Genomic DNA, 26,429 nt, shown 5'->3' on the forward strand with positions numbered 1-26,429 from the left:
ACTGAGCTCCCTCATGCGTTTGAGCAGAGAGAGAGCAAAACTTGGAGGTTGTCCTGTGGTTTCCATCTTTTTATTGCACTTGAAACATTGACTAATTCCTCCAATGTTAACTGACTCACATCTTTCTTTTTCCTTTTCCTCCTTCTTGACGTTTTCTCTTCAGAAGCAATGCTTCCCAACGTGTCCAGCTTGTGACTCCATGCTCAAGCCAGCGATGCTTGTAACTGCGGCCTGCTGTGGTGTGCCTCGGAAGCCTCAGGAACCAGCACTTCTTGAATCACTGGTGATTCAAGAGCTTCCAAAATGTTCCCACACCGCACAGAATCGTGCGACGACGAAGATAAAATCGATGCTGGCGCTTGTAACTCTTCACCTGACAGTGATGGCACTTCAAGCGTTGCCAGATCGGAAAACTGGCACATCTTCGTTAAGATGTCCGCAGCGCTTCCCTCCTCACTCGATGGCGGCACTGGTGGAAGGTTGGCGGACGTCCTGCATGTGAGCGTAATAAGGTTTGAAGATGTTGTCAATGTGCAAATAATGTGCCGATCTGAGTGCAACAATATGTGATGGCTCAAATCTGTCCACATTTGTTTTAAGGTGTCATTTTATTAGAGAACAACGCCCAAGCTCTGAGTCAGTTTTGTAGGGACAAAAGTGGCTTTCATACACAACCAGAATGAACATTTTCTGCATGCGCTGAGGTGTAGTTTTTGTATTCTTTTTCTTTTTATGCTTCTTATGCATTTAAGCAGTTCTTATGAGATCTCCATGCCTAAAGCCTAGTGATACCTTGCACTTGAAACAGTGCATGATATCTGAAATGTTTCAGTTTCGAAATAATTAGCGGCAAGCATTCCACTACATTTAATCAGTACAACAACTTAATAAACTTTATGTTGAAAGATCTACGCTTGTACTTTTAAACACAAACTAGTATTGTTATGTCTTGCTTTAATATAAGGCTCTTTCCTCTTACAGTTCTTGTACTTGAAGTTTTCTTGGCTTGAAACTTTGTTTTCCTTTCGTTTGTTTTTAAACTTCCTCTCATTCTAAACTGCTTTTCTTAATTGAATGTGTGTCTAAACACAGTTTTAAGATGTGTACGTAGCAGTCAGTGTATTTGCTCTTTGTATTTAGGAATTTATGTATAATCCTGTTTGTCATCTTGCCATCTGCCTTGTAAAGGGCATTTTGGCCCAGTGAAGCTGATTTTAGGGTGCAAACCCTTCCAGAAGGTTTCTTAAAGCTAAGCTTTCTTTGCCTCTTCTTTGGACTTTCCCTCCACTGCTGCTGCTGTCTTGCCAAATAGCTCTTACTGAATCCCTCGTACTGATATTAATGTAGTCATTGAACCATTGTCATCCCAGCTGACTGCTGGCTACTGTCTTACACGAGTGACCAGTACCAGACATAGTGCAAATACCGGATATATGTATAGAACGTGGTTTTAGCATGTGAAATTCCAGTAATCATTTTATGGACAGTGAAAATGTGTCTAACTGCATCGTCTAGTCTTTCCTTGGAAATTTCGCTAAGCAGGAACAGAGTTCTGCACAAAAATTGTGAAAACTCGTGAAATATCGTGAAAAACAAGCATTATCAATTACACAGCTGATAATGTCGTTGGTACTATGGTGCATTTATTCCTACAGCATGAGTGCACTGAAGGAATCCTTGAGCAAGCTAGGTAAAATTTGTGGGTCTGTGATGAAGCACAGATTTGCACACTGCTGGCAAGCAAGAAAATGCAGAATTAAAACGTGAATATAGCAACATTCAATAATCGGCTAAATACTGCCCATTGACTTGCATGCTGCCTTCTAGGATCAGTGCACAGAATCAAAGGAAACTACTTGCATCTTTTGTGTTTTCTTTTTGTGTGTAAATCATGGAAATCGTCTTTTTTCATATTCATTCTGCTAGTTTGTATGCGATATTCTCTGTATTTCTGTCTTGTGCTTTATTATGTTATTTTTATGCGCTATTTTACGTGCTATTTTGTACCGGTATTTCTGCTTTCTCTGCTCCCCATTACAAAGCCAAACTGGCTTTGTTGGTACCTAAATAAATCTATATACAAAGCTATCCTTGTACAGCTTATATGTTGCCTTACCGGATCACATTTAACGAAATACGCGATAAAAGGAGCAGCGATGCCGCACAAATATTTTATCGCCACTTAGACAAAGCTGAATATAATGCATAGTGCACGTCGATTTATTTGTGTAAGCACAATTTTGAGTTGATCCCTATAAATGCGGCGCATTGCCAGCTATAATAGAAACATACGGCATCGCCGGTCGACGTGGTAAAGGAGAAGCAATACCGCGTTTCATTTTTAACATGCCGCCTAAGATAGAAACTTCAAAATAACTTACGGTGTACATACACTCCATTGTGTAGCGCAGGAACATCATCTGGTCGAAAAACAGCCAGATGACGTCGTCCTGAACGTCGTCTGGCACGGCGCGCCTCTTTTCTTTCTGAAGCGTCTTCCAAGGCGCCGAAATTTATCCCCCAAGGAATTCCATCACTTCTGCAGCGCTGTGATGACATCATCCGCACAGATGAAACGCGTTTTCGAGATCTGCGAGTCGGCTTATGAGAGGCAGCTGATATCGGTTCCACACAGGCTTTCGATCGCGATCGAGCGCGATCAAGTTTCTCGATCACGATTGGTTCTATGTAGATTGCGCAGTACAGGCAATTGTGATCACATAATCCCATGCCGATCGGGCTCGATCGTGATTGAAACTGCTCCGGTATGACGCCCGTATAAAATTCCGTGCACTCGCCTGTTAGGCAGCGTTAGTCATGACGATCCACGAGCACCTCGTCATGGGCTTTTTCTTGTGGAGCTTGTGTTTCACCTGCCACCAAAGCGCAGGTCGAGCCTCAACGCAGGAGATCAGCGCTTCGTTGTTGATCGCCTCCATAGACTCTGTGCTCTAGCGACACGAAACTGGCAGCTACTCCCGGCGTCTCCGTACGATTTTGAAACTTCAACAACCTTTCCGAACCGCCGGAAGTGTACATGCGGCTCATGTGACATCGGTGCACAAGCTGCCACTTCCGTCGTGTACGCTCAAAATGACGCCCAAGATCAAGACCTCCTTGACGCGCGCGTTTCCTGTGCGTCTCCCCTCTCTGGACGCGTAGGACAGGCGCGCACGGCCTCGCAGACGCGTGATGCGTAGTGAGGCGCTCACGATTAATCGCGTGTGTTTGGGCCTTAAGGTGTTCCTGATTCTATTTGCGATTACCTTAGTAAAAACTTTGTAGGCAACGAACAGTAAGTTGATGGGTCTATAATATTTCAAGTCTTTCTTATGGATTATGGATTTCGCCTTTCTTATGGATTAAGATTATGTTGGCGTTCTTGCAAGATTCCGGTGCGCTCGAGGTCATGAGGTATCGCGTATACAGGGTAGCCAGTTTTTGTAGAACAATCTGCCCACCATCCTTCAACAAATCTGCAGTTACCTGATCCTCACCAGCTGCCTTCCCGCTTTGCATAGCTCCCAAGGCTTTCTTTACTTCTTCCGGCGTTACTTGTGGGATGTCGAATTCCTCTAGACTGTTCCCTCTTCCATTATCGTCGTGGGTGCCACTGGTACTGTACAAATCTCTATATAGATGAGGGTGTAGACGAGCCGTATGAAAAATACAAAAAAATATCTATAGCGGCTCCACAGCCACCGTAGGAATCCATAAAGAAATCAACAAAATCCCAATAAAGAAGGGCGTCAGGCAGGGAGATACGATCTCTCCAATGCTATTCACAGCGTGTCTACAGGAGTTATTCAGAGACCTGGATTGGGAACAATTGGTGATTAGAGTCAATGGAGAATACCTTAGTAGCGATTCACTCATGATATTGCTTTGATTAATAACTCAGGGGGCCAATTGCAATGCATGCTCACTGACCTGCAGAGGCAAAGCAGAAGGGTGGGTCTAAAAATTAATCTGCAGAAAACTAAAGTAATCTTTACCAGTGTAGGAAGGGAACAGCGGTTTACGATAGGTAGCAAGAAACTGGAAGTGGTTAGGGAATACAACTTCTTAGGGCAGGTAGTGACCGCGGATCCAAATCGCGACACTGAAGTAATCAGAAGAATAAGAATTGGCTGGGGTGCGTTTGGCAGGCATTCTGAGATCATGAACAGTAGGTTGCCATTATCTCTCAAAAGATAATTGTATAACAGATGTGTCTTACTAGTACTCACCTACGGGGCGGAATCCTGGAGGCTTACAAAAAGGGTTCTACTTAAATTGAGGACGACACAACGAGCTATGAAAGAAGAATGATGGGTCTAACGTTAAGGGATAAGAAAAAAGCAGATTGCGTGAGGAAACAAACGCGTGGTAATGACATCTTAGATGTTGAAATCAAGAAACAGAAATGGTCATGGGTAGGGCATGTAATCAGGAGGGAAGATAATCGATGGTCATTAAGGGTTACAGACTGGATTCCAAGAGAAACGAAGCGTAGCAGGGGGCGGCAGAAAGTTAGGTGGGCGGATGAGATTAAGAAGTTTACAGGGACAACATGGCCACAATTAGCACATGACCGGGGTAGTTGGAGAAGCATGAAAACGGCCTTTGCCCTGCAGTGGGCGCAGCCAGGCTGATGATGATGATGATCTCAGCCCCACAACACCCTCTCCATTTCTGCTTGTTCCTCACCTCTTGTTAGCCAATTAGAAAAGAAGAACTTGTCACATTTACACGCAATGATATTAGCTTCGAAAGCAAACAAACTTGGCCACCTCCAAACGAGTAGAGCATTTATTTGGCCTGTAAAAACAACGCTACGAAGCACCGCCCGATGCTTGTTACGGAGCTCGCGGACTTTCGATGTCGTGAGAGTGGAATAAAAACAAATCGGAATAGTTTTTCGTTACAGGGCCCCATGAAAGTAAAAGTGCCATTACATTTGAGCAAATTCTTGAAGCTCGCGTTCGATATGTGTATCTTTGCGTGTCGGACAAAAACTGCCCCCCCCCCCCCCCAGCAGCGGACATTAAGTACAACATTGCTTTCAGCGTATTTAGCACCTTGACCATTTTCTTGAATGCGAAGCATTCTCTAAGGACTTGTGGCACCTTGCATCTGTCTGTCTATCTATCTATCTATCTATCTATCTATCTATCTATCTATCTATCTATCTATCTATCTATCTATCTATCTATCTATCTATCTATCTATCTATCTATCTATCTATCTATCTATCTATCTATCTATCTATCTATCTATCTATCTATCTATCTATCTATCTATCTATCTAACTTCCTACGCCGGCGGGGCTGGTGGTGCCTGCCAATGTCAGCTGTTGGGTAAATTCTTATTCCCGCTTTGCTGGCGTGGCATCGCCGTCATTCAAGTTCGGTCATCGGACTCTGGCCTTTGATTTTCGCATATTACCTGTCCGGAGTTAGATGGCACATCTAAGAATATCCGGTATGGCGGCTGTGGAACATAGAATGGTGGTTGCATCGGTAAGAACATTGATTAGAAAGCAAGTTTCCGCACTCCGTGCACGCCAACCAGCTCCTGACACTCACAGGAACAGGACGACTGCAGTTTCCAATAGAAGTGCAGTTCGGACATTGAGTTCCTCGGGGGTTTACTTCAGCAGCTTGAGAATGACGTACTAGTGATGTACTGCTTGGCGCAGAGGAAGGGTATCATGTTTACAATGATGGCACGGCTAGGCAAGCCACACTCTTTCTGGCCCTCACAATGTCCGAGCTGCACAATTAGCGCCTGCTGGAAGTGATCGAGATAGTCAAAGAGCCGGTCGAGGTGCGCTGCTTCTGTGTCGATGCTGTGGCCATCTACCTACAAAATGATTCGCAAAGCTTCGATTCCCACAGTACGTGGGACATGGATAATTTTTTACGTAAAAACACAATTTATCCAAGCAATGGCATGGAGGTCAAGTTGAGATATACAGCGTAACTTCTACACTGCACGATGGAAAGGGAAATGTGGGAAAGGGAATAAGGAATAGTGAGGACAGATTACAGGATTGCTATATGTAAAATCGGGCAGCCCAGCTAACGGGGTGGGCCCGCATTGATGTTGCGGAAATGTTCGAGAGCATCTCCCAATGTAAATTGATCCACATCTCGGCTGCGACAACTGACGCACGGGAAGACCCCACAGGGCTTTCGCATGTCGATACGCAGGACAAGATCTTAATGATACACAAGTAGGAACGAATACACCACCACCAATAGATTTTCTGTTAATGGATATCCGTTTAAAGATCGCTTTCTCTTCTATTTTCCTGTCGTGTACCACGCTTTTGCGCTGTTTCGAGTCCGCTTAGACAAGCATGTTAGATTTATGTTGGTTATTTCGCCTAGTAAACTTTTTTATTATATTACAAGCCCCATTCTCAACAGAAACATTCAGCTGCGCCTCTTATTAGGAGTTAGTCACGAATGCAACCTGACCCGAAGATAAGTGTCACTCTAAGCATTTTCAGCCTTCTCCTTTGATGAACTATCTTGAGCTCGGTATAGTAACCAACTCTATTTCTACTTACAGTACCTCAAAGTCCCTAGTGAACGAGGTTTACGTGAAGGATGGGATATTACTGTAGAGTCATTTGTTATGCTTGTAATTGTTCGACCGTTGCCTTGAAGCGCATGATACTGGAGTGAAACAGTCTGCAATCTTGCAACTTCCTGATTATTTTTTTTCGGTGGCTATATCTAGGGCCTCCGCATAAGCCCTTTGTTATCGGTGAGTCGCTTATCACTTGTACGACACTCTGCATTGTGAGCGCCAGAGTATTATCACGTCCTATCATACACACTACCGCTTAGGCAGCGCCATTTCTTGCTGCCCTAGGTGCCGGACGGGGCCTAACAGGTGAGACACTGTGACACTCTAAACTAATATTGTCTTTATAGAAAACTTTGGATCATTTATACTGTTAAAGAAGTGAGTTGCGCTGTGGATATTATTTTATTCCTAGCGATGTTATGTTTTCCATATCGCACGTACGTGAATAATAGCTCCGATGATAAATATTGGAGACTTCCTGCCGTGGTTTATTGCCGAGCAAATATCATTGGGCCTTAAATCTCTCTTTCACAGAGAAGCTGCTGATGAGAATAGGCACGCTTGAAAAGAATACATGCCTGATTTCACGGTTCTCAGAAAAAAAAAACTTGATCACTCACAAAGTGTGTAGGTTCGTAGCTGCGTTGAAATAACTTACTAAATACTTGCCGTTTTCCTAACCTTACGCGGCATGCAAGGATTGCTGTTACTTTTCCGTAATCTCCTCGGTAAACGACGCAAGGCAAGGCATTTAATTTTCGTGGAGCTAAGACACATGTTCTGAGAGATGAGCGATACATGTTCATTCTCTGGAGGTTAATTACAGCCTTTGTAGAAAATTATTTCTTGAAGCGTTTCAGAGCGTTATACTGTTTTGATCCGCATTGTTTCCCTGACTCCTAGAACAGCTGCATAGTATGCCAACCTCAAGGCCGGTGAAAATAAAAGCAATGCTATGTGCAGTATGTGGCGAAATTTTCACATTTGTTGCTCGAATAGAAGTGTTGGAAATAGTTACGGAATCTTAGTTTTTTTATATCTTCATGTGGTTATTCGGCGATTTTAAATGATTTGCCTAGTGTCGTCAGGGAACCAGACGATGTACTGTGCTTATAATTAAGGAAAATAAGAGGCATGTTATGGGTAATGTGTAGGCAGAGTCCGAAGTTTGTGAGTTATAATTACCGTTTTTGCTTTAAATTACGTATGCAAGTACTACATTATGAGCGTGTCTAAGGAGCGGCACAAAATTTTGCCCGTTGCCTTAGCTGAAGTAAAATGGTCAGAAAAATAAAATTCCGCGAATTTAAAGGCAATGCTATCGCAAACTGGTGTGCGAAGGTCAACGCCTGTGGGTTTAATACAGCTTTTGTTAAAAGAATTATTTGAGGATGTGATCGAAAGTGTCATGCTGCCGTTATGAGCTAGGTTTCCCATCGTTTGGACAAACACCTTTTTACGCAAATTTCACAAGTAATATAAATGCGGGTCATCTCAATTGCAGTGGATAAAAAGATTTGAGGTTCTGAGTTCAGTAGGAGCGTTAGCAATAATTATTGAACTCGTGTTTTGTTTTTCATTGTGTTTTTTTTTTCTTCCCTTATACGACGTTTGCCCGGTGAAGTAAATGTGGGAGCTTTTATAGCGATAGCAACTATATGGACATACCAGGCACATTTCCGCCATTGGTGTGGGCGGCAGTGCCGCCTTGATCTTCTATGTAAAGTCTAAGGGCAATAACGTTGTGGCCGCGGGCCGCATGCTGGGTTTGTGACTGAGAGCGTGCGAGGTTGAGCTAAGGATGGCGGCTCAATCTGGTGCGCGCAAGGTGGGATAGAGGCGAGGAAGCGCGCCGCATTCCATCGCGCGCCAGCCACTGGGGAAGGGGGGGAGGGAGGGGGAGTGCAATCTGTCCCGGCGGTGGCTGTGTATGGAGCGGTGGCGCGGGCCCTATCTCGAAAGCGATCTGCAACGGGTCCTTTTGTCCCCGCGGAAATACAAACGCCACCGATACCAAATTTAGCGAAAATGGGTGGAACGGTTACGGCATACGCTTATTTGCAGTTGAAGGCGCACGGATCACATACTCCTTATGCAAAAATATTGTTAATGAAAAGGTAGAAAGTCTTTTACGGCTGCTACCAGCTATACTCGCTATGCCTCAGCATTCTATAGGTTGCAGCAGGTGTCTACTTCGCGGACGGGGGGTCAGGGTCAATGCAATGTGTGACAAGGTTTTATTGTTTCCGGCCTATTGCAAAGCCTTGTGAATATTTTCTGAACACTAGCTTTTTCCCCTATTAGCAAGCGGTGTACAACATTAGTAGTTGGTTTTTCCGGGGTCCTCGGTGAACTAAACTTGACAGCTTGTTAATATTAGGCGCAAATAGAGGGAACATCATGAGCAATCTCTAGTCAAAGTACAAAGTGCTGGAACTATTTATGGCATTTGCTGTAAATTGCTTATAAACGGCATCTAGAGCTTTATAAGTGGCCATGCTTTATAAAATGCATCACGCTTTCCCACTAGGCTGGTTCATCGGTCATATACACCGGGAGTATTTAGCTTAACAGGTGTCATCACACAGCAGTGCTAGAGGTAGTTTCCCTTGACCAGCCTTAAACAGCTCGCTGTGGGCCTAGGCTTGCGCTTGCTACTTCAACGTGCCGTTGGAAAAATATGAATGCAAGATCGAGTCCTGAAAATCCCAACTCCGCTCATTTCTTTGGTAGGCCAAGGCAAAAGACGCACTATCTGAGTCACGTTTCGTTGCTACCACGAAAACAACGAGCTCCGAATACAGTATGAATGCATTTCTTTTTCTTAGAACAACACAGGTGGTAGGGGTGACCGTACAGGGGCCTAAATATAAACATTTTTTTCCGCTTAAAGCAAAATAATCCAGAATTGCAGCACTAAATTTACCAGTTGTGGTTGGGAATTATGTAAAATTTTCATTAACATCGCCGATTATTGTTTTTTAATACCAATAATATTTATCAACATTGGTATCTATTGCCATTTCGGCGTGTTCGGAATTTTATTACGAAATAGATACCTAATTTAGCGGCCTATATATGTTTTTATTTGTGAGGAAACCCTTTGAAGATATTTCAGAAATATTTTCAGCTTCGTCGCCTTATGTAAAAAGGCCCCATAAAGTCACTGATTTCGGGTAAGTCAGAGCCTCTTGCTCAGAAGGAAAAAAGGTCTGACAATTAAAAACAAATGGCCAGGCTTAGCTTGATTAAGCCAAGAATGCGTTGCATATTGTGTTGGGGCCCAGCTTTTCCTCCGGCTGTCGTGACGTCACGTCACGTGGTTGCGCTAAATGTCAATGGTGGCTGCCCGGCCGCGCCCAAGGGCTGAACTGAGTGATTGCAATATGCAACGCATAAAACTCTAGTGTAGGGGTATGAGCCACTATGGTGGCTTATACCCCCAATGGTGGCTGCCCGGCCGCGCCCAAGGGCTGAACTAAGTGAATGCAATATGCAACGCATAAAAAGAATACCGTAGGTGACATTGCTCACAATTTTTTTGGGCCAGTAACTCTAGTGGTATAGAATTACCAGAAATACATTGGCGGTATATGAAGTTTTTAGCTTTTCCGTGAAAACGCCTGAGGGTTGCAAAATCTCGAAGCCGCGAAAATGCTCTTCCCCACATTGACAAAATTGCAATTTATTTTAGGGAATCCGCCCTACGTCTAAAAAAACGAAGGTTCATTAATGTCTACAGAGACATTGACCCAAGGGATATAAAGTTTTCACTGGAGGCGAAAAATTATAATGGTCCCCTAAGTTTGTCCTTGTCTAAACGCACCCATGTTATATAATTACACGCAACTGAAACGCCTAATTGTCTCTATTCGAAAGAAACTACTTCGATGTAAATTGGTTTGGTATTGTGCAAGGTCACACAAGTCTGCGATCTTGTTTTCTGTGTGTAACTGCTCTCCGAATTTCAACACGAAGGAATGCTTCCGTATGTTGGTTGAGTCATTTAGTTGTGACAAGGAAAGCTGAGTGCAGATTTTCAGTCATTACTAATCTGCGTATTGCCCCAAACAGGGGATTATATTTTGCAAAGCATACTCCTATCTAGATTTTAAAAGGGAAACATCCGTGCATTCCTTACGCCTTGTGTGTCTCATACTAGGCTATATCGATGAAAATCAGCTTAGATTCTGGAAATTTAAAACAGAGTGCCGACTCGCAGAAAAGCAATCATGATGCACACAAGCTTTGTAAAAACTACATTTTTTTCATTTCTGTACTTATTGCTGCGCAATCGAATGTACTGCTAATCGCTAACCGACATGCGCTGGTTTGTGACTACGTGCCGAATTATGCCGAACCAGTCCGCAGAAAGCTCTTGTGACTTTAACGTAAGAAAGCTTATGGGCCACCCTGCCCTAAATTGTCTTAGCTACCAGGTATAGTAGACCTGGTTATATCTATGCAACAACATTAATTACCCTTTCGCTTAGCGAAACGGCATTCCTAGAGGGCCACTCACTTCCTGCGATTCTTTTTTCTCCCCTTATAATGTCCGCGAGTCAAGCTAGGAACTCGCTTCTGCCGGCTGGTATGAAATCAAACTTTGAGTGACAGCTCACTCCTCTACTCGTTTGGGCGTCCACTGGGGCAAGTTCCATGAATTCCAAAGTGTTTTGTGGCATCTGTACAAAGTAAAAGAATTAATTAGAAATACAAGTATTGGGCACCGCAACGTTTTAAGCAGCGGACGGGCAGCTTTTCAGTCGAATATTTTTACCATCGGCGATGCTAGAGCACAGAACACTGTGCCTTAGTTTCCTACACAAATTACTAGCGGGCAGTACATGGTAGTTCATTGAGAATGGAAGTAGTGGTAAGTGTATGGGTTCTCCTAAAGTTTGTCCTTTTGGCTACGGACTGCTGTGTGACTATGCAAAGCGATGATGAGCAAAACGTGAACAAGGTAAATGCAGGAGCCAACGTTTCTACAAGTGGACTTGTCTTCTTCAAGGCGACATATGCTTTCCTCGCCACAGTATATATAGGTGGGGCCCCTCCAAAGGGAAGAGGACGTGAGGTGGGAGGACGCGGAAACGAGGGAAAATGTGTTAGCCTGTCGAATTGAGAGTAAAGAAACACTGTGTACAAGGTCAAAGCCAGCCCCTCTCCCCCCCCCCCCCCACCCCGGTCTGTCAACACACGCGCGTTAGCTGGCGTGTCAAGGGCGCCTGACACGACGGCTGACAAAAAAAAAGAAAAGGGAAGGGGAGAAAAAAAAAGGGGGGCGGGGATACGCCAAGAAATCAAACTAAGAGTTGTTGCCTATAACTCGAAGTTTAGCATAGCGAATAGATTCTAAAGCTCCCTTTGAAACGTTTATGCCTATTGGTTGCAATGTCTTGAACTTATGGATAAGGTATGATTCTCTGTATTTTCTTTCTCGTTCAGAACGGAAATTTGACTGTAAGATGTAGAGTTTAAGTTCGTCAAAGTTATGACCTGGTTGGTTGAAATGCTCGGCGACGGCTTTGGGAAGCTTTTTAGCTGTGTCCGCGCGATGTCTGTTTAATCTGACGTTCATTGATTGTCCTGTTTCACTGATATATTGTTTCTTACAGAAGGAACATTCAAGCATATAAATCACATCCGAACTTGTGCAAGTGAAGCTAGATTTGACTTCATGGGTATAACTATTTGCGGTGCTTTTAATTTTAATGTCACTTTGAAGGTGCCTGCAGGTTTTGCACCTAGGGCGACAACATTCTTTTATTACGGGGGAATGCGGCTGGCTGTCTTTTGCGTGCACTAACATGTCTTTAAAGTTCTTGTTTCGGCGATAGGTAACCCTGTGTACATCCGGGAATGCTTTTCGCAGACGCTCGTTACTTGATAATATTGGGTGGTTCTTTCTTAGGATGTTGCTTATGTTTGGGAGTGCATTAGAATATTTTGTTATAAAGGCCGGCGGTCTGTCAGATTCTAATGTGGGCTGTCTCCTCGCCAGTTCCGACTGTCTCTCCAATCTTGACGCGGCATCATAAGCTCTATCGAGCAACTCATCATTCCCGTCATTCCGTCGGTGGCCGAACAATCACTACACCCCGATTCAGTTTTGTCATTTATGTCGGACGCTCTATACACTGAGCCTGGAAAGCGAGCTTGCGCCACCAGACGCTCATTCATGACGAAGCTCACGTCAGCGTCTCCTCCGTCTTCCAGCGTGTCCTCGAAATTTAAGCATAGTCAGAAACGACGGAAGACAACTGTTCGAAGTCGTTTCGCGTTTTTGCGACTCCTCGATTTCATGTCTCCTCAATTTACGCAACTGCTTGACGTTGAGCTGCTACTCATTCCTAGAACCGCGAAGCGCACATGCGGAAGCACGCGTTCAAGGGCGTCAACTGATTGCCAGTGACGCTGATGCATTCATTAAAATGAAGGTCACTTCGTGAAGTTTTGAAAGATGCCTTCGATCACTTCGCTAATTACAGACGCATGGTTACACGGAAGGAGCAACGTAACTAGGTTCAAAGCGTATTGCGCCGAAGAATTTGACTCATGGCACCTACAAGCGGCCGTTTCAGATCACGCCGGCAGCTCTTCAAATATGTAAATGTGCAACAAAGCATTACCGTGATCAAGAGTGACCGCAACATACAATATCGAAGCCTGATTAACGCAACATCACAAGAGCACCTCGTAATAATGTTTAAAAGGTGTGTTGCTTGACTTGAGTTGATCTGCCAAAACTTTCCGAAACCAAAAGCAGTGTATGTCCTATTCACCATGAAAACAAGGAACACATCTGGGTATTTGGGACACAGCCACAAAGACAGATGGAAAGATAACAAATATTTTTTTATTATTAAACTGGTGAAACTCGAAGTCACCTTGTGAGTGTAATCCGACGCTGTACTTTTTACTGTAGTAGAAGATTGAATATGTTTGGATGTAGAGCCCCTGGGGCGGCCACAGGAACCGGATCTTGGCTTCGTCTTCGTGCTTAGTATGGCATGTACAAGAATGTACTTGCACATGGCATGTACAAGAATGTACAAGAATGCAGGCCACTTTGTGCGGGTGAGGAAAGATCTTAGTAAGTTTCTGTTTACTGGTGAGAATTGGCCAGTATTTACTGATGATGTCCACGTTTTGGAGTGCGTTTGATAATTTAGTAGTAAGAAGAGGCGTTGTCCTACTGGTGATCTCAGAGCGTGGTTTAAGGACCTCAGCTCGATCAAGTTTGGCTGCATCGGAGTAGATTCTTGGAGGGCAGTCTTCGGGTGGTTCCTGTTTGATAAGGCTTCTTTAAGGTGATCTTGTCTGTCTATGCAGTCATATCGTTGTAGTCATGGTTTTCAACGCGAATGCGACGTTGTTCTGAGGCTTGACCTGTAAAGGTGCCTTGTTTGCAATGTCTCGGATGGTGGCTTGTGTATTCTAGGTAGTGTTTATCAAAACGCTTCCTATATTGCGTTGTCTTTTGTGTCTCATTGTCAATATATGTTGTGTCCAGAAAGTTCACGAGCTCAGTTGGAGATCTTGATGTGAATATTATTGTTGGGTGAAAAAAGATTAGAAAGGTTGTCTTCAACATGACCCCATATTATGTATAAGTAGTCTATGTATCGTAGGTATGTGTCGGGCTTCTCTGTGCAGCGAGACAGGAAATCTGTCTCGAAAGTCCCCATAAATATGTTTCCGTAGGTTGGTGTAAAAGGTGTAGCCATGCTTGTAATTTTCCTCAAATTCGAAATAGTTATATGTTAGGACTAATTCAAGAAGAGACAACTGGACTTCAATACAACGTTGTGCACTGCGTTTGCACAGCGTTTCTTTTATCGAAAATAAACCATCAAAAGCCGGAGTGTTGGCGTACAGGGCCGTGACGTCTAGTGTTGTGAGAATTATCTTTTGTGGTAATGTGCCTTTAGTATCAATGTCCTGCAGAATTCTAAGTAGGTGGGGGTATCTTGGAAGTGTTTTGGGAAGTCACCAAGCAAGTGGTTAAGAAATGTGGAGAGGCTCTCTGTCGGCGTGCTCTTTGACACTGTCAGACTCGCTGAGATATTAGCGGTGCATTGTTAAGTGAGTGCAATTTTACGAGTTTCCGGAAGGAGGTAGAAGCTTTTGTGCAGTATTGTTGCTTGGTTTAAGAAATTTGAACTCTGATGGTATTATGAATAGATCAACCAAAAGTGATTTCAATCTGTTGGTAATTGTCAGTATGTGTGGTAATGTCGGAGCTTTGTTTAGCTGTCTGTAAACCTCGCCCTTGTACTTCTCTATTTGCCAGATAGCGATACTTCCACCCTTATATACTTCCTTAATGACAATGTCGTTTTGGCTACTAAAATTTTAGTTATTCTTTCTAAGTCGCTTAGTGGTCTTGGATTCGCTTATAATATTTTAGTGCAAGTTTTCAGATATAGGTCAGGTTCTATGTCTTGCTATGGTTCAGAAGCCCAAGCGCATTGGGCTCTAAGTGGTGCCGTGCCGGTGTCTGGTGCGTTGTTGTCTGAGAAAATATGTCCGATACGCGTTCGTCAGTAAAATTCCGAAAGGTACTTGCGCAGCTGGAATTCATTTATTGTTTTCTTCGTTGCACAAAAGTTTATAGCATTGCTAAGCATGCCTTTTCCTCCCCTACTTGTTTTTTTGAAATGTCTACAGTATTACACTGGTTTAATTTTGTAGTGACTTGAGGACCATCTGGTATTTTTAGATTCGAGCTCCCGCTTCTTGGCGTGAGATGGCTGTTTACATAGAAGGTTGTTTTACAAAAGTTTATAGCGTTGCTAAGCATGCCTTTTCCTCCCCTACTTGTTTTTTTGAAATGTCTACAATATTACACTGGTTTAATTTTGTAGAGACTTGAGGACCATCTGGTATTTCTAGATTCGAGCTTCCGCTTCTTGGCATCATCATCATCATCAGCCTGGTTACGCCCACTGCAGGGCAAAGGCCTCTCCCATACTCCTCCAACTGCCCCGGTCATGTACTAATTGTGGCCATGTTGACCCTCCAAACTTCCTGATCTCATCTGCCCACCTAACTTTCGGTCGCCCCCTGCTACGCTTCCCTTCCCTCGGAATCCAGTCCGTAACCCTTAATGACCATCGGTTATCTTCCCTCCTCATTACATGCCCTGCCCATGCCCATTTCGTTTTCTTGATTTCAACTAAGATGTCATTAACGCGCGTTTGTTCCCTCACCCAATCTGCTCTTTTCTTATCCCTTAACGTTACACCTATCATTCTTCTTTCCATAGCTCGTTGCGTCGTCCTCAATTTAGGTAGAACCCTTTTCGTAAGCCTCCAGGTTTCTGCTCCGTACGTGAGTACTGGTAAGACACAGCTGTTATACACTTTTCTCTTGAGGGATAATGGCAACCTGCTGTTCATGATCTGCGAATGCTTGCCAAACGCACCCCAGCCCATTTTTATTCTTCTGATTATTTCACTCTCATGATCCGGATCAGCAGTCACTACCTGTCCTAGGTAGATGTATTCCCTTACCACTTCCCTTGCCGCGCTACCTATCGTAAACTGCTGTTCCCGTCCGAGACTGTTAAACATTACTTTAGTTTTCTGCAGATTAATTTTTAGTCCCACCCTTCTGCTCTGCCTCTCCAGGTCAGTGAGCATGCATTGCAGTTGGTCCCCTGAGTTACTAAGCAAGGCAATATCATCAGCGAAGCGCAAGTTACTAAGGTATTCTCCATTTACTCTTATCCCCAATTCTTCCCAATCCAGGTATCTGAATACCTCCTGAAAACACGCTGTGAATAGCATTGGAGAGATCGTATCTCCCTGCCTGACGCCTTTGTTTATTGGGATTGTGTTGCTTTCTTTATGGAGGACTACGGTGGCTGTGGAGCCGCTATAGATATCTTGCAGTATTTTTACATACGGCTCGTCTACACCCTGATTCCGCAATGCCTCCATGACTGCTGAGGTTTCGACTGAATCAAACGCTTTCTCGTAATCAATGAAACCTATATATAATGGTTGGTTATATTCCGCACATTTCTCTATCACCTGATTGATAGTGTGAATATGGTCTATTGTTGAGTAGCCTTTAGGGAATCCTGCCTGGTCCTTTGGTTGACAGAAGTCTAAGGTGTTCCTGATTCTATTTACAATTACCTTAGTAAATACTTTGTAGGCAACGGACAGTAAGCTGATCGGTCTATAATTTTTCAAGTCTTTGGCATCCCCTTTCTTATGGATTAGGATTATGTTAGCGTTCTTCCAAGATTCCGGTACGCTCGAGGTCATGAGGCATTGTGAATACAGGGTGGCCAGTTTTTATAGGACAATCCGCCCACCGTCCTTTAAGAAATCTGCTGTTACCTGATCCTCCCCAGCTGCCTTCCCCCTTTGCATAGCTCCCAAGGGTTTCCTTACTTCTTCCGGCGTTACTTGTGGGATTTCGAATTCCTCTACACTATTCTCTCTTCCATTATCATTGTGGGTGCCACTCGTACTGTAAAATCTCTATAGAACTCCTCAGCCACTTGAACTATGTCATCCATATTAGTAATGATATTGCCGGCTTTTTCTCTTAACGCATACATCTGATTCTTGCCAATTCCTAGTTTCTTCTTCACTGCTTTTAGGCTTCCTCCGTTCCCGAGAGCTTGTTCAATTCTATCCATATTATACTTCCTTATGTCACCAGTCTTACGCTTGTTGATTAACTTCGAAAGTTCTGCCAGTTCTATTCTAGCTGTAGGGTTAGAGGCTTTCATACATTGGCGTTTCTTGATCAGATCTTTTGTCTCCTGCGATAGCTTACTGGTATCCTGTCTAACGGAGTTACCGCCGACTTCTATTGCACACTGCTTAATGATGCAAACAAGATTGTCGTTCATTGCTTCAACACTAAGGTCCTCTTCCTGAGTTAAAGCCGAATACCTGTTCTGTAGCTTGATCTGGAATTCCTCTATTTTCCCTCTTACCGCTAACTCATTGATCGGCTTCTTATGTACCAGTTTCTTCCGTTCCCTCCTCAGGTCTAGGCTAATTCGAGTCCTTACCATCCTGTGGTCACTGCAGCGCACCTTACCGAGCACGTCCACATCTTGTATGATGCCAGGGTTACCGCAGAGTATGAAGTCTATTTCATTTCTTGGCGTGAGATGTCTGTTTACATAGAAGGTTGTTTTATTGAGATAGCATTAGATGGGTACTCCTGGCGCATTTCTGCCGTCGGTGTCGGCGTCGCTGTGAACTTCCGAATAATGTCGAAGGGCGATAAAATCGTGGCCGCGCACCGTGCGCTATAAGTGCGAGTGAAAGCGTAGCAGGGTGAGCCGGCGACCCCGCTCAATGTCGCGTGCTTGAGCGAGGGAGTTCATTAAAACTTCTTTCTGGGCGAGTTGGTGCATACTTGACATAAAAATTGTTACAGCGCAATCACATGCAACCACAAGTAAGAAGGACGGGACACAAGCGCTGACTGTCAACTAAATTTTATTGATGGAAAACGGATACCTTATATAAGGGGAAAGGCAGAAGTGAAGGGGGAAGGGAGTGATACAATCGGGGAAAAATGACAATGCGCATCGATGAACGAACGTGCCAGCAGTCAAGGGAATCAGGCGCCGAAAAAACAAGAAAACGAAAAAACTAGAAAAACACTATCAAAAGGCGAGGGATACTAACATACATTGAAATCAGTAAGCAGTCGCTTCCAAAAAATGAAGCTCTGCAGCAAAAAGCGATACAGAAGGGGTGCTTACGCACTTGCTGCCATATTTGTGTATGTGGAACGCTTCCAAAGAGACGCGCGCCGTTGCGTCGGCACTCTTGCCGAGAATCTTTGTCTCTCCCAAACGAGCCTCGCATCCTGTGCATTCAGTTACGTGCGCGACCAAATGTGCGTACTTGTCCTTTAAGTTGCTTAAATTTCGGGCATGTTCCCCCAAGCGGTCAATAATGCAGCGGCCGGTTTGGCCGACATAAGCCTTTCCACACTTGAAGGGATGGCGTAGACCCCTCCTGTGGAACACTTGATTAACGGCTTCTCATGTTTTAGCTGACAACCTCTTTTTTTTAGTGTTGCAGATGCGTGGGCATAACTGTGCCAGCTTGTTGGGTGCCGAAAGAACAACGGAAACCCCATGCCTGTTGGCTACCTTCTTGAGACTGTGGGAAGTCTTGTGCAGGTACGGCACAACCAAAGGCTTGTCGGTCTTCCGACGGTCATCTTTGCCTCGTGTTCCCAGTTTCAGCTTCTGAAGGAGGGTCTCAGACACTGCAATGAAGACCGAATGGGGGAACCCCACCGCCAAAAGTCGGCTGGCCTGATTGTCAAAACTTTTCTGCATCAGGTGCGGGCAGGACTTCTGAAGAGACGATTCCAAACAGTGCGACGCTATAGCTCTTTTTACAGTTCTGGAATGCGCTGAATCATACGGCAACAAGTCCTTTTTGGCGCGAGGGAAGTAGCCCCAGCAAACGTGCTTTTCATGAAAGGTTAGTCTCAGGTCTAAAAACTATAAGGCATCTGCGTCAGGTAGTTCGTGCGTAAAATTTAGCCCAAGTGCATGCTTGTCAAATGCGTTTAAAACTTCTCCTACTGTAGAGAGGTAGGTGAAGGCCGTCTGCTTTTTTAAAAGCACTAAAAAGTCATCTACGTACCTAAAAACCTTTAAAATGAACCCCCCCAAAAAAGGCCTATCTAAAAGTTTATCTACCTTTGCTAAAAAAATATCACACAGAATTGGAGCCACGCAGGACCCAATGCAGATACCGTTGCGCTGCAAAAAAGGCAGGTTGTCATAAACAATAAAAGTAGATTTCAGGTAAAACTGCAATAATGATATAAAAATATCTACTGACAAGCCTGTTGAATTCCGGAATGACACTTCGCCGTTTGCTTCCACGCATTCTCTAACAGCCAACAAAAGCTGACCTTGAGGCACAGAATAAAACAAGTCTTGTACATCTACGGAAAAACCAAAGCCAATGTTATCTGTGCTCTCAAGAAACAGCGCGACATCCATAGATTTCTTTGTTAGGAACGGATCTTCCAAAGCAAGCGTATTGAGATGCTTTTGCAGAAACCGACTAACGTTTATTTGCCACGAACCTTCTTCAAATAAACGTTAGTCGGTTTCTGCAAAAGCATCTCAAAACGCTTGCTTTGGAAGATCCGTTCCTAACAAAGAAATCTATGGATGTCGCGCTGTTTCTTGAGAGCACAGATAACATTGGCTTTGGTTTTTCCGTAGATGTACAAGACTTGTTTTATTCTGTGCCTCAAGGTCAGCTTTTGTTGGCTGTTAAAGAATGCGTGGAAGCAAACGGCGAAGTGTCATTCCGGAATTCAACAGGCTTGTCAGTAGATAATTTTATATCATTATTGCAGTTTTACCTGAAATCTACTTTTATTGTTTATGACAACCTGCCTTTTTTGCAGCGCAACGGTATCTGCATTGGGTCCTGCGTGGCTCCAATTCTGTGTGATATTTTTTTAGCAAAGGTAGATAAACTTTTAGATAGGTCTTTTTTGGGGGGGTTCGTTTTAAAGGTTTTTAGGTACGTAGATGACTTTTTAGTGCTTTTAAAAAAGCAGACGGCCTTCACCTACCTCTCTACAGTAGGAGAAGTTTTAAACCCATTTGACAAGCATGCACTTGGGCTAAATTTTACGCACGAACTACCTGACGCAGATGCCTTATAGTTTTTAGACCTGAGACTAACCTTTCATGAAAACCACGTTTGCTGGGGCTACTTCCCTCGCGCCAAAAAGGACTTGTTGCCGTATGATTCAGCGCATTCCAAAACTGTAAAAAGAGCTATAGCGTCGCACTGTTTGGAATCGTCTCTTCAGAAGTCCTGCCCGCACCTGATGCAGAAAAGTTTTGACAATCAGGCCAGCCGACTTTTGGCGGTGGGGTTCCCCCATTCGGTCTTCATTGCAGTGTCTGAGACCCTCCTTCAGAAGCTGAAACTGGGAACACGAGGCAAAGATGACCGTCGGAAGACCGACAAGCCTTTGGTTGTGCCGTACCTGCACAAGACTTCCCACAGTCTCAAGAAGGTAGCCAACAGGCATGGGGTTTCCGTTGTTCTTTCGGCACCCAACAAGCTGGCACAGTTATGCCCACGCATCTGCAACTCTAAAAAAAGAGGTTGTCAGCTAAAACATGAGAAGCCGTTCATCAAGTGTTCCACAGGAGGGGTCTACGCCATCCCTTCAAGTGTGGAAAGGCTTATGTCGGCCAAACCGGCCGCTGCATTATTGACCGCTTGGGGGAACATGCCCGAAATTTAAACAACTTAAAGGACAAGTACGCACATTTGGTCGCGCACGTAACTGAATGCACAGGATGCGAGGCTCGTTTGGGAGAGACAAAGATTCTCGGCAAGAGTGCCGACGCGATGGCGCGCGTCTCTTTGGAAGCGTTCCACATACACAAATATGGCAGCAAGTGCGTAAGCACCCCTTCTGTATCGCTTTTTGCTGCAGAGCTTCATTTTTTGGAAGCGACTGCTTACTGATTTCAATGTATGTTAGTATCCCTCGCCTTTTGATAGTGTTTTTCTAGTTTTTTCGTTTTCTTGTTTTTTCGGCGCCTGATTCCCTTGACTGCTGGCACGTTCGTTCATCGATGCGCATTGTCATTTTTCCCCGATTGTATCACTCCCTTCCCCCTTCACTTCTGCCTTTCCCCTTATATAAGGTATCCGTTTTCCATCAATAAAATTTAGTTGACAGTCAGCGCTTGTGGCCCGTCCTTCTTACTTGTGGTTGCATGTGATTGCACTGTAACAATTTTTATGTCGAGCGAGGGAGGCGGGGCGGAAGCACACCCTCTTTTGATGCACACGATGGACGGCAGTGAGGTGAGAAAGGCGGAGGAGGGTGCTCTGCGGTGGCTACCACTTACGGCGTGGCCATGCGGGTGCCGTATCTTGAAAGCAATCTATGATGTGGCCAAAGTGCGCGCCTGCGCGGGCCTCATCTTCAAACCAATCTGCGATGTTTGCAGAGTGCAAGTAGTGCCGGTGGCTTAGTATGCGCTGTGCTTTCGTCGTTTCGTTCAGGTTGAAGCGAGAGATGCACGAAGGTAAATTCGCTCGCTGCTGCTGCCCCGATTCCTCACTCCAGCGTTTTCACAGCGAGATTCCAAGGTTGTCGAGCGAGATGTGTTTATGTTTACCTTTGCGTGCAAGACACCGTGCTTGCTGTCAGTAAGCGAATGTTTACAAGTTGATACGGCCGATAAAACGACTATCCTTACTTCGTATTGCTATATACTAATATGCTGTCGCGATCGATGCTTTATCTTTCTGACGAAATCACGATTTTTTTAATTAGAATTCGCTTTTTTTCACTGTAATTGAACCAGTTTTCTAAACTGCGTCTCTTGGTAATGTTCTAAATATTTCATCTCATCCGGTGTCATAGCTATGATCTGAGATCTGTGGTTAAAACTTTCCAGTTGTTCTTCGCAGCGTTCCTTGCGTATATTGACGCGTGTACTTATCTTTATCGGGCGACCACGTTTCGCCGCCTAACAAGTGTTATCGCGCAGCGCGGGACAGCGCGACCTGCATGTATCCGAAGTTTCTGGAAAGTTATCGATGCTTCTATTCGCTGTCTGTTGTCGCCGAACCTTATGTTATCTAATTTCATCGCCTGCCGCGAATGGTGCAGGACTTTGTGGAAGGCACGCGGGTCCCAACCATTAGTCTGGAACATTCGACGACTGTTGTATAAAAGCCGACGCGCTTGACCCGCTGATCAGATTTTCGACGATCGCCGACTGTGTTCGCCGCTCTCGTTGTGCTATAAGTGTAGCCTGTTTTGTGGGCACAGGTTCGCCCAATAAAATCTAGTTTTGCCTTTCGCAGTATTGCTACTGTGTTCTTTGACGTCAGGATCAAGTGACATCTGGTGGAGGTGCTTTACGTTCATGTACCGGACGCCCCCCGACAAGCCGTAATTCAAGCCCGGACCGCAAAGACAACACCAGCGCCGTCCCGGAACATCGAGCAAGCCGCCGTCTTCAACAGCTGCCCCCGGAGCACGAACTTCTACCTGAGAAGATCAAGAAGATTGTGCCCAAGGCAACCCCAATGGCACCCCCAGCGTCCACCACCATGCTGCAGCAGCCCAGGGAGCCTCCGACGTTCCGTGGTTCAACATTCGAGGACCCGAAAACCTGGCTTGAGACGTATGAGAGTCGCTGAATTTAACAGCTGGAGCAGCGACGACAAACTGCGACATGTTTTCTTCGCATTGGAAGACACTGCCAGGACGTGGTTCGAGAACCGAGAAGCCACCTAAACGACCTAGGACCTTTTCCGAAGCGGCTTCCTGCAAACATTCACAAGCGTCGTGCGAAAAGAGCGAGCCCAAGCTCTACTGGAGACCAGGGCGCAGCTGCCGAATGAGACGATCGCGATCTTCACTGAGGAAATGAACCGTCTGTTCCACCACGCCGACCCTGAAATGTCCGAGGAGAAGAAAGTCCGCCTGCTGATGCGTGGTGTAAAGGAGGAAATTTTCGGCGCAATGATACGAAGCCCACCGACGACCCTAGAAGAGTTCCTTCGCGAGGCCACCAGCATTGAGAAGACACACGAAATGCGGAACCGGCAATTCAACCGCCGCACGAGCTCGACAAACTACGCAGGAGTGCAGTCGCTGGCCACCGACGACTTGCGCGTGACCATCAGGGCAGTCGAACGAGAAGGGCTTCAAAGGATCTTCCATTCATCGCAACCTCAAGTGGCCACAGTCGCCGAAATTGTCAAAGAAGAAGTTCAGCGATCGCTCGGAGTTCCCGAGTTACAACCACAATCATCGCAGCCCCAGCCAGAAGCGATGACCTACGCCGCCGTCGCCCGCCGTCAAGGTTCCCCTCCACGACCGCGCCAGGGCCCTGCAACGCCGCAATTCCGTCGACCACCGCCGCCGCCGCCAGCACGCCCACCCGTCGCCCAGCGCAGCTACCCGAGGAAGACAGACATTTGGCGAGCCCCCGACCACCGCCCGCTCTGCTGTCACTGCGGAGAAGCCGGCCATGTGTATCGCCGATGCCCATACCGCGACTTGGGACTGAGAGGGTTCGCCGTCAACGCGCCGCGTCCGCAGCTTGGAGAGCGCCCACGTGACATCGCCGACTACCTCGCCGCTACTCAATGGAGCCCACGACGACCGTCCCGTTCGCCGTCACCAGGCCGCAGCGCCGACCATACACCGGCCCAGCCCGGGGCCGCTCTGCGAGCCCATATCCGGAAAACTAAAAGCAGCAACCGATGGAGGTGCGGTTGCTGTTCGCCGAACTGACGAAGGTCCTCCGCCGCCGACGAAGACGACGAAGAAACCATCTCGACGACCTAATGACGACACGCCGCCGTCCCGAAGAAGTCGGGAAGCGAAGACTACACCGACGAAACACGACTTGACGGCGCGACGTTTCAGCTTCAGTTCAACACGACGCAGCCGTGATCCGACGCCAAGACCCAACTGCAACGCCAGACAAAGAACCACCGACCTCGACGTGCTTCTCGACGGCCACGCAGTCACTGCCTTAGTCGACACAGGGGCCGATTACTCCGTAATGAGTGGACACATCGCCGCCCAGTTGAAGAAGGTTAAGAGTGTATGGGAGGGTCCCCAAATTCGGACCGCTGGAGGACACGTCAATACGCCGACTGGAATCTGCACGGCAAGAATTACCGTTCATGACCGGACTTACCCTGCCACCTTCGTTATCCTCTAACAGTGTTCGCGAGACGTCATTCTCGGCATGGACTTCCTGAACCAACACGGTGCAATCATCGACCTGAAGTCGAAGTCAATAACGCTGTCGGAAGATAAAGCGATACCGCCGGAGAGCCCTCGTAGTCACCACACCTTGAGTGTGCTCGAAAATCAAGTAAGCATCCCGCCTCGCTCCAGCATTGTTCTTTCGGTCGGCACCGAAATACCCACTGACGTAGAAGGTGTCATCGAAGGCGACCAACGTCTACTGTTAGACCGTGAAATTTGCGTCGCAAGAGGGATCGCTCGACTGCACGGAGGAAACACGAAAGTGTTGCTGACAAACTTCAGCCAGGAGTTCAAGCACATCAACAAGGGCACGACGATCGCGTACATCGAGGAAATTCTGGAAACCAGTAATGCGTTTGTCCTCTCGGATTCCGCCGCATCTACCCCGACGACCATGGTTCCCGAACCAGACTACGACATTAATCCAAGTCTCCCCGTGATTAAGCAAGAGCAGCTCAGAAGTCTGCTCCGACGATACAAAGGCTGCTTTTCGACGTCATTGAGGATTCGACAAACACCAGTCGCCGAGCATCGCATAATCACCGAGGAGAGCGCTCGACCACTCCGCCAGAGCCCTTACCGAGTTTCGCCGCGAGAACGTGAAGCTATAAGACAACAAGTCGACGAAATGCTGCGCGACGACACCATCCAGCCGTCGAAAAGCCCGTGGGCATCCCCTGTTGTCTTGCTGAAGAAAAAGGATGGCACCTTACGCTTCTGCGTCGATTATCGTCGGCTGAACAAAATCACAAAGAAGGATGTATACCCCCTACCACGGATAGACGACGCATTAGATCGGCTCTGCAACGCAAAATACTTCTCGTCGATGGATCTCAAGTCTGGCTACTGGCAAATAGAAGTCGACGAGAGAGATCGCGAAAAGACCGCCTTCATCACGCCAGACGGCCTCTACGAGTTCAAGGTCATGCCATTCGGATTCTGCTCGGTGCCTGCAACATTCCAGCGCGTCATGGACACGGTGTTAGCAGGATTGAACTGGCAGACCTGTCTTGTTTACTTGGATGACGTCGTCGTCTTCGCCGAAAATTTCGACGATCCCCTTAGGCGGCTTGCGACAGTATTAGAGGCCATCAAGTCATCAGGGCTCACTCTGAAGCCAGAAAAGTGCCGCTTCGCTTACGATGAGCTTCTGTTCCTAGGCCACGTCATCAGCAAGTCTGGAGTTCGCCTACTCCAGACGTACTCGTAAAAAAAACAACCTACTCGTAAAGAAGAACTTCTCACCAGTGCGCGCCAACTACCTTCTTGTTGTGCCGTCAGGACTGCGTCCAGACGTATTGCACGCCTTACACGACGATCCAACCGCTGGGCACCTTGTATTCTCCCGGACGCTGTCGAGGATACAGGAAAGGTATTATTGGCCGCGCCTGACCACCGACGTTGGCCGTTATGTCAGAACATACCGAGACTGTCAGCGACGCAAGACACCACCGACAAGACCAGCCGGATTACTACAGCCAATCGAGCCTCCTTGCCGACCATTCCAGCAGATCGGGATGGATCGTCGTGGCGACGGACTACCTCACCCGCTTCGCTGAAACTAAAGCACTGCCGAAAGGTAGCGCCGCCGAAGTAGCGAAATTCTTTGTCGAAAACATCCTGCTGCGACATGGCGCCCCAGAAGTCCTCATCACCGACAGAGGAACGGCCTTTACAGCGGAGCTCACCCAGGCCATTCTGCAATACAGTCAGACTAGGCACAAGAGGACAACTGCCTACCCCCCACAGACGAATGGTCTTAAGGAGCGGCTGAATAAGACTCTCGCCGACATGCTAGCAATGTACGTCGACGTCGAACACAAGACCTGGGATGCCGTCCTGCCGTACGTAACATTTGCCTACAACACGGCGGTGCGAGAAACAACACATCACGCCGTTCAAGTTGGTTTACGGTGGGAACGCGACGACGACGCTCGATGGCATGCTGCCGCACGTAAGTGACGAAGAGAATCTTGACGTCGCTACTTATCTCCAGCGCGCCGAAGAAGCTCGACAACTCGCCCGCCTACGGATCAAAAACCAGCAGCATA

The 26,429-nt window shown here is 46.2% G+C and overlaps 1 protein-coding gene across 2 annotated transcripts in view; it reads left to right on the forward strand.

Moving 5' to 3' along the window:
- The first annotated feature begins 6,823 nt into the window (after positions 1-6,823).
- The window catches only part of LOC126522323 (thiol S-methyltransferase TMT1A-like), a 44,027-nt gene continuing 24,421 nt past the window's right edge, over positions 6,824-26,429 (forward strand). Inside the window, exon 1 of one of the 2 annotated variants that reach the window (XM_050171050.2) lies at positions 6,824-6,885. The gene's annotated coding sequence lies outside the window, so the exon portion shown is untranslated. Of the gene's footprint in view, positions 6,886-18,647; positions 18,755-26,429 lie in introns of those variants that run through there. The other variant, XM_055066342.2, reaches the window with a different exon arrangement.

The sequence above is a fragment of the Dermacentor andersoni genome, chromosome 6 (genome assembly GCF_023375885.2).
Source record: "Dermacentor andersoni chromosome 6, qqDerAnde1_hic_scaffold, whole genome shotgun sequence".
Taxonomy (NCBI): domain Eukaryota; kingdom Metazoa; phylum Arthropoda; class Arachnida; order Ixodida; family Ixodidae; genus Dermacentor; species Dermacentor andersoni.